The 20,890-nt window shown below is 45.4% G+C and overlaps 1 long non-coding RNA gene across 3 annotated transcripts; it reads right to left on the bottom strand.

The window, feature by feature from the left end:
• Positions 1 to 1,905: 1,905 nt before the first annotated feature.
• On the bottom strand, positions 1,906 to 18,959 carry LOC119869773. Of its 3 annotated transcripts, none has more exons than XR_005371910.1 (3): positions 18,442 to 18,959; positions 4,167 to 4,303; positions 1,906 to 3,116 (listed from the first exon to the last, which is right to left on the bottom strand). It is a non-coding gene; the product is annotated as an uncharacterized LOC119869773 (long non-coding RNA). The 3 variants fall into 3 exon arrangements; XR_005371908.1 differs by having other exon boundaries at positions 4,240 to 4,303; XR_005371909.1 differs by having other exon boundaries at positions 4,240 to 4,303; positions 18,716 to 18,959.
• Between the last annotated feature and the right edge of the window lie 1,931 nt (positions 18,960 to 20,890).

The raw sequence follows: 20,890 nt of genomic DNA, 5'->3' as shown, positions 1-20,890 counted from the left end.
TAGCGCCTGCCTTCGGCCCAGGGCATGATCCTGGAGTCTCGGGATCAAGTCCCACATCGGACTCCCTGCATGGAGCCTGCTTCTCCCTCTGCCTGTGTCTCTGCCTCTCTCTCTCTCTCTCTCTCTCTGTCTCTCATAAATAAATAAATAAAATCTTTGGAAAAAAACATCATAAAAGGAAAAGCTGTTTGGCTAACAGTTATGCACCTAACACCTATATCCCCTGCACACACCAGTATCACAACGAACCAAAACGAAATTGTTAGTACAAGTATAACAATCTCCAAAAGCTACGCGAAACAGATCAATTGAATCTTCAATTCTATTGGAATTTTGGGATCTGTGTAGGCACAATGTAGCTCTCTTGTCCTAACTGCTTCCTGCGTCTTTTGCTCCCATTCCCACCCAGCCTGGGGAGGGGGGCCAGCAGACAGGCAGGAGATAGGTTTCTGGCTCTCTTCAGAATGCTATCCTTTAGACTCTTGCAGCCACTCTTGATTTTTCACCCAGAATCCCGCTCTGTTGTTTGCTTTCCAACATGCTCAGTCCTCAGTGTGGCCATGGGCTCTCCTGAATTTGGCCCTAATCCCAGGCCCAGCACATCAATCTTGATCATCTAACCAATCAAGGTAATTTTATTCCCCTTGCTAGGAACTGACTTAAGAAAGAACATGTAACTTAATTCTGATCAATGAGATTGGAGGCTAACTCTACTGGGGATGCTTCTGGGAAAGGTTTTTTAGCTTTTAAGAGAACTGAAAAGAATCCAGACATCTCTTTTCTACCTCTGAATATGGCTGTGCACAAATATGATCACTGGAGCTGTGGCAGCCATCTTGAGGCCACAAGAAAAAATGACCAACATGGTAAAGACAGCTGAGCAGAAAGTACAGAAAATACTGAATGAATCAACCAAGAAGCTGTCCTCCTACACTTCATGTTATGTGAGATAGTAAATGCCCTAATTGTTTAAGACATTTTTTTAATAATAAATTTATTTTTTACTGGTGTTCAATTTGCCAACATACAGAATAACACCCAGTGCTCATCCCGTCAAGTGTCCCCCCCGGTGCCCACCACCCAGTCACCCCCACCCCTCACTCTCCTCCCCTTCCACCACCCCTAGTTCGTTTCCCAGAGTTAGAAGTCTTCCATGTTCTTTCTCCCTTTCTGATATTTCCCACCCATTTCTTCTCCCTTCCCCTCTATTCCCTTTCACTATTATTTATATTCCCCAAATGAATGAGAACATATAATGTTTGTCCTTCTCCAATTGACTTATTTCACTCAGCATAATACCCTCCAGTTCCATCCACGTCGAAGCAAATGGTGGGTATTTGTCGTTTCTAATGGCTGAGTAATATTCCATTGTATACATAGACCACAGCTTCTTTATCCATTCGTCTTTCGATGGACACCGAGGCTCCTTCCACAGTTTGGCTATTGTGGACATTGCTGCTATAAACATCGGGGTGCAGGTGTCCCGGCGTTTCACTGCATCTGTATCTTTGGGGTAAATCCCCAGCAGTGCAATTGCTGGGTCATAGGGCAGATCTATTTTTAACTCTTTGAGGAACCATCAAGATAAGAAGCTTTTGCACAGCAAAGGATACAGTCAACAAAACTAAAAGACAACCTACAGAATGGGAGAAGATATTTGCAAATGACATATCAGATAAAGGGCTAGTCTCCAAGATCTATAAAGAACTTATTAAACTCAACAGCAAAGAAACAAACAATCCAATCATGAAATGGGCAAAAGACATGAACAGAAATCTCACAGAGGAAGACCTAGACATGGCCAACAAGCACATGAGAAAATGCTCCGCATCACTTGCCATCAGGGAAATACAAATCAAAACCACAATGAGATACCACCTCACACCAGGGAGAATGGGGAAAATTAACAAGGTAGGAAACCACAAATGTTGGAGAGGATGCGGAGAAAAGGGAACCCTCTTGCACTGTTGGTGGGAATGTGAAATGGTGCAGCCACTCTGGAAAACTGTGTGGAGGTTCCTCTAAGACATTTTAAATTCAGATGACAATGACCTGTTGGCAACAACAAGTTGGCAACTTGTTGGCAATGACTAATTTATTTAAGTCCTATGCTATGGAACCACCTTCTATGGAATGTCTTAAAGTAAGAGAATTCTATTAGTTTTGAGGTAGACTCACCTTATAGAGAATAGAGAGCCAGCGTACCTGGATGAATGACCAAAGTAGGAGGGGTTGGATCTCATGCATTCATCTCTGTAACTTAAAATTCCAAATTTTCGAAGGGACTCTAGGGATAGTTTGGATCATTGTTGAACTCTGGTCAATGGACAACTACAGTCATGCAGGGATACTTTAGGAGCCTACAAATACTTGATTTTTGTTGTACAGGGTGCCTGAGGGGCTCTGTCAGTTAAGCAACTGTTTTTGGCTCAGATCATGATCCCAGGGTCCTGGGATTGAGTCCCATGTCAGGCTCCCTGCTTTTCCTTCTCCCTCTGCCTGCCACTCCTGTTTGTGCTCTCTCTCTCTCTCTCTCTCTCTGTCAAATAAATAAATAAAATCATTTTTTAAAAAAGATTTTTGTTTTACAATCACAAATACCTCGATTAAAGAAATTCACGTTAAATATTTCGCACACCAAATGTTTATATACTAGAAACAACCAACATCTTTAAATTGGGCTTCCAGCTTTACATGTTTCTGTGTATGTAGCTCCTGCCGGAAATATGTTGTAAATGTTTGTTGATTCAGAATGTTGCAGCTCTGTACTGGTTCTTTCTATGTTATTATTGTTTGGGCTTTTTTTTTCTTTTTTAATGCAGGCCTTCCCATGTCTATTTACATAAAATTGTACACATGACTATCAAATATAGCATGCACAGGCCCTAAGAAATTAAATGCCAGATGAAATATATATTTGCCTAGCACCCCTCAAGATCACAGTACAGTAATTAGTCTTAAAATACTATTGGACAAAGGTTGCAGGGCAATGATTGCTTCACATTATACATAGTTCCAGCATCTATTGTAAGATCTGAATGCTTCTCTTCCTTTGAAAGGCTGAAGAAGTTTACCTTGGCAAGGTGAAGCTTTTGGGTTAATCATAGGTAATTGATCTGCAAAGACATCAAACCATGTAGTCAATGTTTCAAGCAAAATAGACTTATCTATTTTAAATTTTTTAGTAAATATCTGACAGAGACAGGCAATGGAGAAGCTAGGACCTCATTGGACATCTCACCATTGTTAACAGTTGTTGTTATGAGGTGTCCATCATTATTCTAGAGCCTCGCCTGTATTGGTGGATGCAAGCCACCCACAACCTCATAAGGTAGGCACCATTAACGTGCCCATTTTGCAAACATATGACACAAAAACAGAGGCACTCAGTCCACAGGGAATAGTCTTAGGAGTTGAAGTCATAAAGTGTGCCTCCAGAATCTGGACTGTTTTTCACTGCATGATATTTTGCTTTGAGGAATGAGGATTTCCTTGGTCGAACAAACTGTTTGCTAACTCCCTCCCTCCAGACTGGACATTCTCCCCTTCAGGAAGAACAGGTCTCACGTGCTGGTATTAACTCCATCTTGAAGGGAAATTATCCTCACACTCCTCTTTGACACCTTCTGATCTGAAATTGCCAGGTGAACACACCTGTACATTTGCAACCACCCACGTGTGTGAATTAGGATTCTCTTAATACCACGCAGCTAAAACAAAACTACATCGAACAATGGGGCTGAGATGAGACAGCAACTGTTTTCCTCTGTTCTCAAATTTTATGTATTCTTGAGACAACATTTTTTTAATGGGGTGACAGGGAAATGTTACAAAACTGAACCTATAAAGTACATTAATAGCAATATCCACATCTGTCAGCCTGTCCCTCCTGTTTAGCCAGGTTCTGCAGCTGACTTAGAGTAAATATCAGAAAAGCACCTAGAAGCAAGGAATAGAAACTCAGTGGCTTGAACAAAGAGGGACCTGTTGCTCTCACATCACAAGAAGCAGGGATGTAGATGGTGCTGGTGTTGGTCTGGCCATTCTACATCAGCCAACATCCCCGACATTCTCTTGGCTTTTCCCAATGGACACAAGCAGGCTGATGTAGGTGCAGCCAACACAGTCACCCCACAGACAGAAAAAGGAGCAAGGAAAGTATCTACCTCCTTTGTCCCTTCCATCAGGAAAGGAAAATGTTCCCAGAAAACTGCAGGCTTCTGCTTACATCTCACTTACTTCAAAACTGTCGCCTGGTCACTTCCAATACAGCGAGGCTGACAAAGTGCTTAGCTTCCCTGGGCTTTAGAAGCAAAAGTGGACAAGAGAAATGAGGTTAGAAATGGATACCGAGTCGTATCCTGTGTCTGCTACAAAGAAAAACAAAGATTTTCCAGGTTACTGTGGGTACATGTCCTTTAGGGAACCATACAATATCGGCTTTGAGGGATTTAACAAATAGGACACGCATGCAGCCATTTAAAAACATTTGGTTAATTGCTTATTTTTCATGTAACACTGCACTGGGGCCTGGGAAGTCTCAGAGGTCTGGCACTAGCAGCTTTCCCCACCTGAAGAAGGAAGAGATGAGCTCGCTAACCAATTTTTCATAGCGCTAAGGAATCACGGGAAATTTTCAATCTCCATTTCGGTGTTACAAAAAGATTGGCTCTCTAAGGACGTGTCAAACTCTAGAGCTCTCTGATTTTGTATAAATAATAATTTATTAAGATGTTCTCTGTCCCTGCTGCAATGTCACTGTGAGGGTTGCTGTCAGCAACATGTAATGACCCACATTTCCCCAGGAGCTTAAGCCATCATTGCATTAATCTGATGTGATGGGGGCAACCAGAACGTGGCATAGGAATTGTATTTTAATACGAAACAGCACTACAACCTTGAGAAGGCAAGAACAGATGATAAAAGCTTGGAAAAGACTGGAAAAAGTCAACATAAATAGGAAATAAGAATTTAGAACTTGTAGCTAGTATTAATAAACAATTTATAAACAATTTTCATCCATCCAAGATTCTAACACTGCTGAGGCCCCTTTTCAGGAATAAACGGCCTGCCTGTTTCTAAAGGTGGCCGCTCTTCATTCAACCTTCGGTGCTTACCCTGAGTGACCTTGTAGACACGGTCCTTCATACACTCAATAAGTCTTTAATGAGCACATTTATGTTCCAAGCACTGTAGTAGATCCCTGGGACAGAAACATGAAATAAACCCTGGCCTCTTACTTTAGGATGCTTATGTCTGCTGGAGGAGATGGCCACCTTGACTAAACACTGAAATTCATTGGGGCAAGTGGCTATAATAGAATAGTGAACCAGGTGCAGAGAAAGTACTGAGAGATTCAAGTCAATCCTGCCTGATGCAGGTATGAGACAAGGAGGGCATAAGTGGAAGAAGAATGGGCAGAATCTTCCACAAGCAGAGGAAAGGTACCTTTTGAGTGGCAGGACAAGTGCAAAGGCAAGGAAATATGTTTGGAAAGCTGTGTATCATTTTGTGCATCTTCTAGAATACAGGGTCTATCGGGGAGAATGGTGGGTGAAATACTCAGACAGTCCAGCTCATTTTGAAAGTGTTTTTGGTTGCATACATACAGAAGGATAGTCTAGCAAAGTAAGGCAAAACTGTGCTGGCTCTTGGTTTTTCTTGGTTTCTCTTACAACCAACTTTTATTTCTACTATTTGTGTCCTTTATTGTAGGGGTTGGAAGCCTGAGAACTATGTATCCCATGCTCCTTTATGTCCGGCGCTCTGAACCACATAACAGTCAGCCAATGAGATTTGCTTAAGATTTGGAGATGGAAGGGCCTGGAAGCATGCTGTGTTGTTCTGTCTCTGGCAGTGGCTTGTCGGTGCTTGGGCTTTGATAGAAACAAGGGTTTGCAAAGTCCTCAGGGCACCCTGTCAGCTACCACTTTCACTGCTGTACGACAGCCGTGATCCATCAGTGGAGGTTTTTTGTAGTTTCCTGACAACTTTTAATCGTAAAACCACAGCTGCAGGGGTAAACCTAAAAGCTAGCGACTTCCTATGACTTTCACTAATTCCATTTTCCCAACAGTGTTGTAGGCACCTAATCCTCTCTATTAAGTCTCTCCGCCTGCAATACCAAGAGCCACTCCTAATTTCCTGACAGAACTCTCCCTGCTATCAATATATGGGAAGGTGAGGGACAAAACCACTCCTAACTGCAGTTAATGTAACTGTCTACATAGAAAATCCACAGTTACATCTTAGAACTGAAAGGAAAATTCATCAAGTTTGCTAGATAGTAGAGCTGATACATTTAAAAATTGCACAAGTCACACACCTACATGTTATCCTTGATTCTTTCTTCCCCATCACCTCTCACATCTAATCAGTCACCAAGTCCTGTTGATTATATCTACTCAACATTGTGCAAATGCATCAACACCCCCCCCCCCACCACCACCACCCTAATCAGACCACCAACATTTCTCCCCTAGATTACTAACTTAGCCCATTTGGGCTGCTATCTAAAATAATACCACAAACTGGGTGACTGATAACAGATATTTTTTCTCACAGTTCTGGAAGCCAGGAAGTCCTGGATCAAGGTGCTGACAGATTGAGTGTCTGGTAAGAGCTCACTTCCTGGTTCAAAAGTGGATAGTCTTGCTAGACTATCTTTCTGCATGTATGCAACCGAAAACACTTTCAAAATGAGTTGGACTGTCTGAGTTCTGATGTGATAGAAGGGATTAGGGAACTCTCTGGCCTATTTTATAAGGGCACTAATCTTTTTTTTTTTAAATGTTTATTTATTTATGATAGTCACAGAGAGAGAAAGAGAGAGAGGCAGAGGGAGAAGCAGGCTCCATGCACTGGAAGCCCGATGCGGGATTCGATCCCGGGTCTCCAGGATCGCGCCCTGGGCCAAAGGCAGGCGCCAAACCCCTGCGCCACCCAGGGATCCCAGGGCACTAATCTTATTCATGAGGCCTCCACCCCCATGATGTAATCACCTCCCAAAGGTCCCACTTCCAAATGCCATCATGCTGGGGGTTGAGTTTCAACATATGAATTTGGGGGGTAGAGGACACACACATTCAGTCCATAGCAGCAACCCTAACAGCATCCTAACTGGTCTTCTGGATGAGTTTTACCTTCCTGCATTCTTCACAGCACAGATGGAATGGTCTTTCTGAAACATGAACTCAATCCAAGCATTCTCCTGTTTCAAAGGTTCCTCACTGCTCTGGGGATTAATTCCAAATTCTTCCATGTAGTTTTCAAAGTCCTTCACAACCTTCCCTCTGGCTCCCTCTCTAGTTTCACTCTTTCTACACCACACTTGCCTCTTGAGAGCTCTAGTCTTACTGTAATTCTGTCATGTTCTCAAATAAGCCTTTTCACGAACAGTTATCTCTGAGAGCCTCATCCTTCTCATTAGTCCCTCCTGCCCCTCAGATCCTAATCAAGCTTCAGGCTGGGGACTGGACCTCATGTCTTCTGACTGGCAAATGGGGCTCTTCTAATTCTGATACCTCTGCTCCACTATGGCCCTTACTATACTTTATTATTACTGCTTGTTTAATTGTTGTTCTCCAACAGCCAACTATAAGCTCCATGAGACTGAGAATGTGTAGATCATTGTACACCTAGTGCTGACACATGGAAGATACCCCTTAAACATTTGTTGAAAATAAACCCTTATATTCATCTTCAGATGTTAGATTGAGGGGTGACGGGTGGGCAGGGGTAAGGGAGGCCATGACAAAGACAAGCAAGGCTCCACTGTTGGGTTATTGTCCTACACAAACCACCATAGGTTACCACAGGGAAGTTCATTTCCATCTCAGTAAACCCCAGGATGAGGTGAGACACTTGCCTTGGACGTACAATATAGGGAGGTACCAGGAAATTCATTAATCAAGATAACATTTTTTTAAGATAAAGAACATTTTAGTGAACACAAAAGAGCCACATTAGAGATGGAGGCAAAAAGGAAAAAAATGGGAAAAATACTGATCCAGTCTATATTTAAAATTTGTAAATTTTATCTATTTTATTCGTCAAGGAGTTTTTACATTAATTTTATTTTTTTAAATGTTGCATTAAGATACTGTTTAGTTTACTTGATTGCTGAGTGTTTTGGCATGCTCTTAGCATTTGTACCTCAGTCAGGTTCCTCACTTACCTAACTATAGTCTCAGCTCTGTAGAGTGTTTCACCAAACTCTGATGGGAGGGCTTGTTCTGTTTCCTTGTTCAACATAATGTGTGTTATGGGGGTTTTAAAAAAGATATACTCTTTATAAATTAAGGGTTTTCCTTTTATTCCTGGCTTACTAAAAATATTTATTAGGGATAGTCACCGAATTCAAAAACAAGTGCTTTTTTAGCATCTCTTGAAATGATCATGTAGTGTTCCTCCTTTATTTTCTTTTTAAAGTTTTACTTATTTGTTCATGACAGACACACAGAGAGAAAGAGAGACAGGCAGAGACACAGGCAGAGGGAGAGGCAGGCCCACATGGGACTCGATCCCAGGTCTCCAGGATCACACCCCGGGCTGAAGGTAGCACTAAACCGCTGAGCCACCGGGGCTGCCCACGTTCCTCCTTTATTTTTTTTTTTTAATTTTTATTTATTTATGATAGTCACACAGAATGAGAGAGAGAGAGGCAGAGACACAGGCAGAGGGAGAAGCAGGCTCCATGCACCGGGAGCCCGACGTGGGATTCGATCCCGGGTCTCCAGGATCGCGCCCCGGGCCAAAGGCAGGCGCCAAACCGCTGCGCCACCCAGGGATCCCACGTTCCTCCTTTAATGTAAGAATGTAGTGAATTACATGGATAACAGTAAGAAAAGTTGTTCCCATTTTTTTATCATAAGCAAACAATAATCATATCTATGAATCAATGATCTTTAGTCATTTGAATTATATCTTTAGGTTAAATCCCCTAACATTCTAAGTGGAATTAATGGGTTGTCATTTTATTTGAAGTTTTTTCATTTTAAACTTTTCTCCAGGCACCTGGGTTGCTCTGTGTTTGAGCGTCTGCCTTTAGCTCAATGATTAGATCCTAATGTCTCAGGATCAAGTCCCGCATCCGGCTTCCCTCAGAGATCCTGTTCCTCCCTCTGCCTGTGTCTCTGCCTCTCTCTCTCTCTGTGTCTCTCTGAATAAATAAAATCTTTATAAAGAAGAAAGAAAGAAGAAAGAAAGAAAGAAAGAAGAAAGAAAGAAAGAAAGAAAGAAAGAAAGAAAGAAAGAAAGAAAGAAAAGAAAGAAAGAAAGAAAAGAAAAGAAAGAAAAAACCACCTTTTCTCAAATGAAGCACATTTCCAAGACATGCCATTATCAATAGTAGCCGTCTTCCTTCACGAGTGGTCTGGGGGAAGTTGACACGTTTTCACTTCCAATCTCCTCTTTTACAATTTCCTGGCACAGTCGTGTGTGAGTGAGGGTCTGGCAGTGGTAACAGTGCAGTAACTGTTAAACCTGATGGGAACTTTCAATACCTTTTATAGGAAATGAAAGAAGAGCCCCACTCAACCGTACTTGAGTTACAAATTAAAAGGAGAAAAAGAAATTTAAAAAAAGAAAACAGAGAATCCCCACATATGGCAGGATTCTGTCAAGGGGAAATTGCTACTTTGGAATCTCCTAACGTGTTTGAGTATTGCAGAAAAATAAAGTTGGGGCTTAGGTAGGAGAAAAGGTAGCCAACTCTTTTTTTTTTTTTTTTTTTTGTAGCCAACTCTTTTGTGTCTTCTCTTCATATCTTGGCTGGGAATACGGAAGAGAGATAATATCATAACTGACTCACCACGGGGCAGCTCAGCCTCTTCTCTCTTTTCTAGGAGGATCTGTGGACTGTTGCTTAATTAGATAGCTCAATGTGAAGTCCTGCATGAGAATGAGGCAGAGGCACATGGGGACGCTGCAAAAGTGAGTGAGGTTTCCCAGGAGGAGTATGGACAGCAGCTGGGGCAGCGCCCAGGACTACAGTGTAAGCTCCATCAGAGCAGGGGCCTCGTCTATCTGCCCGGCTGCACCTGCCATGCTTCATATAAGGCCCAACACACGGCAGCGCCCAGTAAATACTTAGCAATGAGTAAAAGAATGAACCACTAAGTGCTGCCAGACCCCACTATCAAGGACTGGACTCTGGAGAGGAAATACAAGAAGTGATCAGAAAAATCTAGTGACCTGGTACCCTGAATGCCAAGGGAAGAATATTTTAAGTGGGGGAAATAGATAACATTGTGCCAAATTATGCTGAGCAGGGGAAGTCATAGCAGTTACAAAACAGTCCATCTGAAGTAAAAAAAAAAAAAAAAAAAAAATCGCAGCTATGACTTCAAAAGATAAGGGTTTTGATGCTGCTATTGTTGTTTGTTTGATGCATAGTAAGAAATTTAGAGACACAATGCTCAACAATGGCCCAGTGCCTTTCTTTCTCTCTGCCACTGGCAGCATGTTGGATGTCCTTCTCCTGCCACAAGATGGGTGCTCCACCTCCAGGGATCGAGGTCCACATCCATGGGAAGGAGAGTAAAGCAAGCCAGCTGAGTCCACCTATTTTTCTCAGGAACACTAAAGCTTTCCCAGAACAAGCTTTTACTTTCCTCTCTTTCCTCTCTAGGTCATGTGGTCACCTTTAGATCAATCCTGGACCCAAAGTTGTAACCTTCCACCCATCCCTGCCTTTGTCAATCAGATTCATTCTCTATAGCTCAGGAATGGCCTCCCCCTGAAATCAAGGGGTCTCAATGGCAGCTGAAAAGAATGGGAATCTGTTGGAGGAATGGAGGGAGAAGGCATGTTGGGTGGACCATGGATGATGTTTGATACAGAAGTTACATTTTTAAAAGATCCCAGCAGGATTAGCAGCATAATTTGTGAGGCCTGGTGCAAAATGGGAATCTAGAATCCCTTGTTCAAAAAATATATTAAGAATTTCAAGACAGCAACAGTGGAGCGCTAAACCAAGCATGGGGCCCTTCTGCGGAGGGGTGCCCGTGCCACTGTCTTCCTCTCGTGCCCCCGAAGTCAGCCCTGGGCCCCAAAGCTGTCCATTGAGCTGGGAGCTGGGGGCTCACTGGTCAATTCAGGTGAAGTGGGGAGGGGGAGGAGAGAAGAGTGCAGTAGGTTGGGGAGTGAATGGGGGTGAGCAAGTGGCAACAGCATCAACACTCACTGGAGAAAATAGATACAACGTGGTAGGAGAAGGCTGGCTAACTAGGGAAAGAGAGAAGAGAGGGGGCGGAGGCTATGTGTACCCAGAGAACTGCTGCTCAGGCATTTTCTGTCTCTCTTCTGGGCCAGCTTGCTTTGGAGCCTGGGGCGGGAGGTGGCGGGGAGGGAGAGACATTCATGTAGGGCAGGTGGGAGAGGAGCTGGGGCTGAGAGCTGCACTCACCCCTCACCAAGCACTCGCCACCAAACCAGGGGATCATGGAAACAGAGCCCTGGGTCTGAAAAGCTAGGTTGGAATCCTAGGTCAGAACTAGCCCAACTCTGAGTCTCCATCCCTTAGTTAGCTCACCTGTCAACAGAGGCAGGAAAATGCATGTCACGTGGTTTATAAGGGGGTGACTCGCTACAAAGGGAAGGCACAGTTACTGCCCTTTGAGCAGATGCCCTCCACACAAAAGCTGGGCATCCCTCTGCTGCCCATCCCTCCACCACTACTGACCCCAGCCACTCAACACTGATTTTAAGGGGAGGTGTCAATTTTAATAGATTCCTCTAATTATGTTATGATACTGTCAATACAAGTGGTGGGTGGGATTGTGCAGGGAAGGGAAGGAAAGGAAGAGGTAGGCATGTTTGTTTATGTAAATTCACTCTGTTCCTTTCCCCCCACCCCTTTGCCATCCATTAGAGACCGGCTCAGGGCTTACGGCACCCGGTGATGTAAACAGTGCCTCGGTGATATCACCCCCATCAGTGCCAGGAGACATAAATTTCATTTCCCAGAAGATGCAGCAGAGAGTAGCTTCTGGGCAACAGTGACTCTAGCAATAAATATTGGCAGAGGAGAGAGACCTTTAATGGAAAAGCTTTGCGAACTCTAGAGCAGCCAGGCTGTAAATCCCAAAACAGTGAGGGATTCGATATCTCAGATCAGAAGACAGATTCATGAGAGCAAAATAAATAATTCTATAGCCCATTTGAGGCAATCAACTATTAAAATGTAAGTATTAAAATAAAAAGCACATCGGAGGTAGGAAAGCATGGAAAGGAGGCAGAAACCCCCTAACTAGAGCAAGCCACCTAGCCTGGGCGGGCTGAGGGGCGTGTCCTCCCGCAGGAGGAGCAGGTGGGCGGAGCCAGCCAGGAGGTGGTGGGCGGAGCTCCTCTGGGTTCTGGGTAGGAAGAGGGGGCACCTCAGAGCCCCCAAGGTAGATCCCACCAGATGGAGCTACCTCGTGGCAAGCACAGACTGTGCAGGGAGGACAGCAAGAATTCACCTGGGAAACACAAAAGGCCAAGTTGCAAGCTAACATAAAAGTCAGAGTGTGTCCCCCCAATATCACTTGTCAACAGAATACTTTGGGAACCTGAGTGCCATGACATTTCAAGTGATGTAATGCGTGTTCCTCTGCAGGGCGCTCGCTCAAAACACTGCCTGGATTCAGGAAGAATCCTAGGCTTCTCTTCATCTTGCACGATGTCTGGGCATCTGATGCTTCGGAACAGGTTGGTTCTTCTGAAAAGGTGACACCAAAATGCAGGGACCAAATCCTGCTCTAGTTGACCCAGGAGATCGCACATCATTCCCTAGGTCTACAAAGGCAGATCTAGAGTGGGAAGGATGCACCCAGATGATAGTGCTTCCACGTCTTCGTGGCCAGTTCTTGGAATGTTTGCACCCAGTGGGGTAGACAGGGCATGTCTCCTCTTATACCCTCAGATGTAGAAATGGAAATTCAAAGAGGTTAGATGACTTGCTCAGGGTCACAATAACCTGGGGCTTCTTGCTAAAAATAACCTGGAAGCTTTTCTCACTTTACAAGGAAGCAGAGGGAAATTCTCACTCAGCATGAGAAACCTTCCCCAGCAATTCTGCCTCTGGAATGAGAGATTCAAATGTGCATGGGTGTGTCTGGCGATTCCCTGGGGCTCCCCAACAGCCCCTGCCACCAAATCCCATTCTAGACTTGATCCCCATGAAGGAGCATCCCCTGGACAAAAGGAGCATCTCCTGGGGCTTAGGGTCCATCTTTTCTAGACCTGGTGCTGGTGTGAGCAGATGGAGGTGAAGGAGGGTGCTCAGCCTATGGCATTTGTCCCATAGGATGTTTGCCATGACTGAAGATCCAGGTATAGTCCAGAAAAGCTGGCGCTGAAAATCATCCTTACAGAGAGCGCCAGGGGAGTCAGTTTCTCAGGGGAGCCTTGAGCAACTGGAGGGACATACCCTGAGGGCAAGAGCCAAGTCTTATTCATCTCTAATTCCTCTTGCCTGGCACGTTGTATGACATTTACTACCCTCAAAACTTGTTTATGGAATAAATGAACAAATAAACTGAGTCTCGGCTCTTGCACGGACAGCACATGACAGTGAGCAAATCAATCCCCCAAGCTCTCTAGCCTCTAGTTTCCTCCGTGGGGTGAATTACTCCTTATGAGTTGGCAAGGAACACATGAACCAAAGCATGTGAAAGAGCCTGAAAGATTAAAATGCACCAAAAGATGTAAAGCTTTGAGAGGAAGCATTGCTAATATTAGGAATTATTTTCTTTTCTTTTTTTTTTTTTTTAAATTTTTATTTATTTATGATAGTCACAGAGAGACAGAGAGAGAGAGGCAGAGACATAGGCAGAGGGAGAAGCAGGCTCCATGCACCGGGAGCCTGATGTGGGACTCGATCCCGGGTCTCCAGGATCGCGCCCTGGGCCAAAGGCAAGCGCCAAACTGCTGCGCCACCCAGGGATCCCCAGGAATTATTTTCTTGACCACTGTCATCTTTCCTTGCTACTCAGTCTCTCTCTTTCTCTCTCAGTGTCACACTAATTATGGTCTCCCACCCTGATCTCTGTGTGCTGGGTAGTGGCAAGGGGGTTGGGCAGAAGGATAAATCAGGTTCGAGTCGTTGACAGTCTACACATCTTACTCTTACCAAGAAGCAGCAGTTTTGAAAGTGTATCTGCAATTACTGTGGCAACCTGGAGACTGCCCACCCCACACCCTGGTGTCCGGAACAGTGGCCTTGTTAGATCTGTGTGTGTGTGTGTGTGTGTGTGTGTGTGTATACAAGTGCACCAGGGAGGAGTGGGGTGATCCAGCTGTTGAGCCATGCCCCTCCCAACAGCTGTAAAGAGCCCCCCACTGGAAACAGCAAGTGGAGGCTCTTAACGTATCAACTGTTTTGATATGTTAGACCAGGAGTCAGTAAACTAAAACCCATGAGCCAAATCTGGCCTGCTATCTGTTTTTGTGCAGCCAACAGGCTAAGAACGACTTTTACTTTTTTTTTTTTTTTTTTTTTTGGCTTTTACATTTTTAAATGGTGGAAAAAAACCAAAAGAGTATTTCATGACATGAGATAATTGTATGAAACTCAAGTGTCCACATCCATCCAATAAAGTTTTATCAGAACATCACCTCATCCCTTTGTTTACATAATTATCTGTGGCTGCTTTCGAAGTTGAAATAGATCTGCAGTGGAGACCATTCGCCCACCCCTGGTCTAGGCCTTCAGCTCAACGAACCTTCCATGGCAACAGACACCTGCCAAACTCTGGGCTCATCTCTGAGGGTACACAGATGAATAAAATACAGCTCTGTTCTTGTGAGGCCTGAGGACTAGTAGAAGAGCACATAGGTTAAGAACCTAGTCCTCTGTTCTTAGAGATGCCAGATCCATTCTGGCAAAGAGATTTTCAAAGAGATTCCAGTTTGAAGGAATGTGACCCCTACAAGGACTCCTATCCATTCATGATTCCAGCGAGGGCACAATTTTGCAGGAGAGTGAGCTGGTTCCTTGAGGCACACCCAGTGGTCCCTATCAGTACTTGGGGTATGGGCTGCCTTACACCAGCCTATTCTACTGGCTCTTTGCAAGCGGGTGTAGGGAGATCTAGTCACGATAGTCTGAAGTCCCTTGCGCCAGTTCTCCAACAGTCCATGGGTCACCCACCCTCTGTGCACAGCTGCATCTGCTGTTCCTTTAGTGGATTGTTTTATTGTTTCACTATTACCATTTTATTGTGGGTACTGCATGCAATCTGGTTTCTCCCTCTTACTGCTCTCCCTGCCTCACACAGATGTAAAATGTCTCTTTCCCCAGGGAAACTGCCCAAGTCTCTCCTGGGGCCACCTTTGGTCAGAGGCTCCTCGCAGGAGGCAGAGCCAGGGCCAGCAACAGTCGGCCCTGAGCACGAAGCAGTAACAACATGGTGAGTAGTAAAATCATGTTCAAGATGCCAGCAACCTCCATGTCAACGTGTCTGGTGCAGAACTAGTGGATCCCTCAGCCCAGTTCGAGAGAGAAAGGCTACCCTTAAAAGTTATACAGGCCAAAGGGCTCTCTGCCTCCATGCCCAGCGCACACATGGTGCTGATCCAATAGGATCTATGAGCTGAGCCCAAGGTGATGGTAGGGCTAAGCTGAGCTTAGAAGGAGAGCCTTAAAGATAACTAAGGAAGTAAAAGAAACTCCTCTTTCTATTGAATCACAGGGACATGTGAGAGCCAAGGCAAAGCCCCATAGACACTGACTGGCAAGGAGGGAGAAGAGGAGGTCCACTGGGGAAATGAGCTCCAGTGGGGAGCAACATGGAGGGGGAAGAGGGTATGCATGCTTCATCCAGGAAGGAAGACCTGCTATGGCAAGGGGGTGCTTTTGCTTGTTTGGGAGGGGTGCACTCAGAATGAAATTTGTAATCTTAGAGGGAGACTTGAAATGGGCTATGGGATTTCAAAAAGGGGGAGATATATCAGTGGGGCGAGGAGCTGCAGTGCTTTGGGCTGCGGAATTTGCTCTTTTGCAAGTACTTTGGGGCCTGTTTTACCCCCAGCTGAACCTCAAAGTCCCTCTGGTGAGAGCCTCTGCCTGTGAGGTGCACTGGCTGGCTGGTGTCCTGAGACAAAGGATTCCCACTTAGGACTGGCTGCTTAAGGTAAAAGCATTGTTGCCTTCACCATCACCGTCACTCACTTTGTAGAAAAGTGTATATGAGGGTGCCTGGGTGGCTCAGAGGTTCAGCGTCTGCCTTCATTAGGCTCAGGATGTGATCCCAGAGTCCTGGGATCGAGTTCCACATCCGGCCCCCTGCAGGGAGCCTGCCTCTCCCTCTGCCTGTGTCTCTGCCTCTGTGTGTGTGTCTCTCTCATGAATAAATAAATAAAATCTTTTTTTAAAAAAGTGTATATGAAATAAAATGCATAAAATTGGAGCCACAGTACAAGAGTGCTAATGGAAATAACATTAGTGATTGACATTTGTGTGGTGTTTTATGATAATGGAAGCTATTTTCAACAGCGTGACCTTCCTTTGCTCTTTAGAACCCTCATGGGTGGTGGCTATTACTACCAGTTTTCCTATTTTATCGATGAGGATGTGGTGACAGAGCATGAGTCTGGTACATTCCATGTCAGTCAGTCAGTCCAGAGGTGGCGAAGTTTGTCCAGAGGTCTGGTGCAGTGCCTGAACAGCATCGTCAGGAATCTGGCGCCTTCCCTTCCACTCTGCCCTCCTCTTGGCCTGGTCCTCAGGCTGTTTTCCTGGGCGGGAAGACACTGCCATATCTCGGCACCACAAAACCCTGAAGCAAAAAAGAAATTGCCTCTTCCTGGAACCCATTTTTTAAGACGGAGGGCGTCATTGCTAAAAGCCCTTCTCTGCAGACTTTTCCATCCGCCACATTAGCTGGAACAGGCGACGTGTCCGTTCCTAGTGGAATCGCTGGAAGGGGGACAGCAGTCTCCGCACGGGCTCTGCTGAATCGTCCTCACTGGCTTCACTCTAAATCCACCATCACAGGGATCCCTGGGTGGCGCAGCGGTTTGGCGCCTGCCTTTGGCCCAGGGCACGATCCTGGAGACCCGGGATCGAATCCCACGTCGGGCTCCCGGTGCATGGAGCCTGCTTCTCCCTCTGCCTATGTCTCTGCCTCATTCTCTCTCTCTCTCTGTGACTATCACAAATAAATAAAAAATTAAAAAATAAAAATAAAAAATAAATCCACCACCACTATCCTCAGGAAGGCTCTTACTGCTGCCCGGCAACACACAATATATTTATTCCTACCCCAGTGCTTCCTGGCCCTAAGTGTGCATCAGAGTCCCCTGGAGGCTTGTCAGAACACAGACTGCCAGACTTGGCGCCAGAGTTCCTGACCCAGGAGGCCTGGAGTGGGGCCTGAGAATCTCTGGCGAGTTCTCAGATGCCCCTGACGCTGTGCATCCTGCTGGGGCTCACACTTTGGGAACCACTGCTCTAGATCACTGACCATCGTATGGTTCTAGACCACCCCATGGGCCTCTTCTCTCTTCTCAGACATTGTAAACCTCGTCCAACTTCCTCCTCAGTCTCAGCTGACACCAGGCCGCCTACTTCACTGAAAACAGAAGTCCACCCACTCCCATCATCCCAAAGAACATTATACCCTTCAGTTTCCCTCTTGCTACTATGGATGAACTGCCGTTCTCAGATTGAAGGCCGATCCTACTGTGTACTGGACCTTATCTCCTCTTAACCAGCCAGGGTGCCCCTCATCAGCAGACTTGCTCTGGTTTCTTTCTTTCTTTCTTTCTTCTTTCTTTCTTTCTTTCTTTCTTTCTTTTTCTTTCTTTCTTTCTTTCTTTCTTTCTTTCTTTCTTTCTTTCTTTCTTTCTTTCTTTTTAAGATTTTATTCATTTATTTGACAGAGAGAGAGAGAGCACAAGCAAGGGGAGCAGCAAGTAGAGGGACAAACAGGCTCACTGCTGTGCAGGGAACCCAACAAGGGACTCCATCCCAGGACCCTGGGATCATGACCTGAGCTAAAGGCAGAAGCTTAACTGACTGAACCACTCAGGCACCCTCTGATATTTTCCATCCTAAAGCAAAACAAAAAACAAAACCCACAAAAACTCCCTTGACCCCAATCCCTCCTCAGCCACCAACTCAATTCTATTTCCCTTTTTGGCAGAACTCTTGAAATCTCTATAGCTTGCCCCTCTCACTTCCCTTCTCTCTTGAACCCCATCCAACCCAACTTTGATTGCCACCCTCTACTGAAATCGCTCCTGTCAAGGTGAGCCAATGACTTCCTGGTGTCTGCTTCCGGGAGTGATGTCTGCTCCCATGTTATTGAGCTCATTAGCAGCATCTGACACAGCTTGTCACTCCTCCCTCAGAATACCCTCTATTGGCTTTGGGCCACTGATCTCTCTTGGATCCCCTCCCTTCTCTCAGGCTGTTCCTTATCAGCCTCTTTTGCAGAGTGCTTTCATTTCACTGACCTCTATTGGTTGCAGAGCCCCAGAGCTCAGGATCTCTGTGCACACTCTCACTTTTGGAGTTTCCGCCAGTGGCAGGATTTGAAATGCCACCTACATGCTGTGACTCCCAAATTTCTATCTCCAGCCTGGATCTCTCCACCGAATTCCAGACACATGCAGCCCATGGCATGCAGCTCCAGATATATAACGGGCACGTCAAAATTAACATCTCCCAAACCAGGCTGCTGCTTCTTCCCCAGCAACACAGCACACGCGTGCACTAGGTTTTTCTTACTGTTCACAGCAAATGGAGACTTGGCTCCCCAGTTCCTCACGCCAAGAGCTTGGAGGCATCCTTGCTTCTCCTCTTTGCTCTCACACACCCAAAGCAAATCATCAGCAAATACCAGCGGGCCTACTTCAGAAGGTATCCAGGATCTGACCTCTGATCACAGTTTCTGCTGCTGTGGAGTCTGGTCCAAGCCAATCTCATTTCCTGCCTCCACTGTTACAAAAGCGTCTTAACTAGTCTCCTCACTTCCTCCCTGGCCTCCTCCCTACCCTGCCCCCCCCCCCCCCCACATCTATTTTCAACTGAGCCAGCCAGAGTGATGCCATTAAAATGTAAATCAGATTATGTCATTCTTCAGCTCAAAACCTCACTTAGAGCAAAGCAAAATCCTTACAAAGGCCTGCAAGGGATCTGGGCCTAGATACTTCTCAGATGTCGCTTCCCGGCCCCCCACGTCTCTGCAGGTAGTCTGGCCTCCTGGCAATTCCCTGAACACATCAAGTACATGCTCACCTTTACATATGCTGTGACTCTGCCAGGGGTCCCCCCTCCCCCCATAGAACCCCCTTTCCATCCCCAGTGCTTTATCTTCCACTTAAAATACTGTCATTTTCTTGTTGCACATGATTACCACCTGATATACTAGATATGTGTTTACCACGTATCTCTCCCCCTAGAATGTACGCAGCATGAAGGCAAGGAATTTGAATGTGTAACAAGCACTCAAAATTTGACTAATTAATTAATGGAAAGGGGAGACCCCTCAGTAAACCGACAAATTGGCAACTAAGTTATACTTTGGACTCTCATGAGTTAGATTAGTTAGTGGTAGTCAGTCCCACAGAGCCCTGTCAACTCTGTATTTCCAGACTGAGATTCTGGATCTGCAAGGCCAAGAAGCAGACTCTGGATAGTGCCCCTCTGTGGGTACTGTCAACCTGACACATTCAGCCAGCCAGCCTCCTTCAAAGGAGCTCCATCTCTCACATTCTCCAAGTCCTGGGCCCTTCAAATTCTGTGGCAAATTCTTTTTGCAGTGCAGATAACGCCTCCCTGATGGGTCAAGTTCACAACCACTCATTTTTTCTAAATTATTTATTTGAGAGAGAGAGAGAAAGAGAGAGAGAGAGCACAAGCAGAGGGGAGGAGCAGAGGGAGAAGCAGACTCCCCACTAAGCAGGGAACCTGATGTGGGGCTCTATCCCGGAACCCTGGGATCATGACCTGAGCCAAAGGCAGATGCTTACCCGACTCAGCCACCCAGGTGCCCCACAACCATCCATTTTTGTTCATCGTTTTTCTCAAAGCTGGCCTGTAGGTACCACAAAGCAACCTACCCAGCATAGTTCATGCTTTCCTTTCCTCTCACAAGATAATACCCTCAGTTTAAAGAACTTGATCAGCCAGACCAGGATCATTTGGACAACTGTGTCTAGTCATACTATAACCACCTGTACTTGGACAAGAGAATTGATCATTCTATGAGGAGGCCTCATTCTCTTATCGGCATTGATGTGAATTTCTTCTTTCATATGAGCCTAAACTTGTTTCTCATCCCCAATGTGTGTGTGTGTGTGTGGGGGGGGGGGGGGGTTGGTTAAAAATAGAAAAATACAAGTACAAAAAAAATACATTTAAAAATAAATAAATAGAAAATAGAAAAATACAGCAACCTGTGCAAACAGAAGAATTTCCATGAGGAACTGTCTTGCTTGGAGCCCTGCCAGTGTAGCATTTAATACATGCCTGCACTGCTATGTAGACCAAAAGTGACCTCCCAGGTGATTTTTTCACTCCTTCTTCTTCTTCTTCTTCTTTTGTTTAAGGATTTTATTTATTGGGGCACCTGGGTGGCTCAGCGGTTGAGCATCTGCCTTTGGCTCAGGGCGTGATCCTGGGTCCGGGGATCGAGTTCCACATCAGGTTCCCTGCAATGAGCCTGCTTCTCTCTCTGCCTGTGTCTCTGCCTCTCTCTCTCTCATGAATAAATAAATAAATGTTTTTTAAAAGATATACATTTTATTTATTTATTTGAGAGAGAGAGAGAGAACATGAGATGGGAAGGGTCAGAGGGAGAAGCAGAGTCCCCACTGAGCAGGGCACCCAATGCAGGGCTCGATCCTGGGACTCCAGGATCATGACTTGAGCCAAAGGCAGATGTTTAACAACTGACCCACC

Source organism: Canis lupus, chromosome 17, assembly GCF_011100685.1.
Source record: "Canis lupus familiaris isolate Mischka breed German Shepherd chromosome 17, alternate assembly UU_Cfam_GSD_1.0, whole genome shotgun sequence".
NCBI lineage: Eukaryota > Metazoa > Chordata > Mammalia > Carnivora > Canidae > Canis > Canis lupus.
The sequence above is the reverse complement of the archived record's forward strand: the minus strand, read 5'-3'. Positions and strand labels throughout refer to the sequence as shown.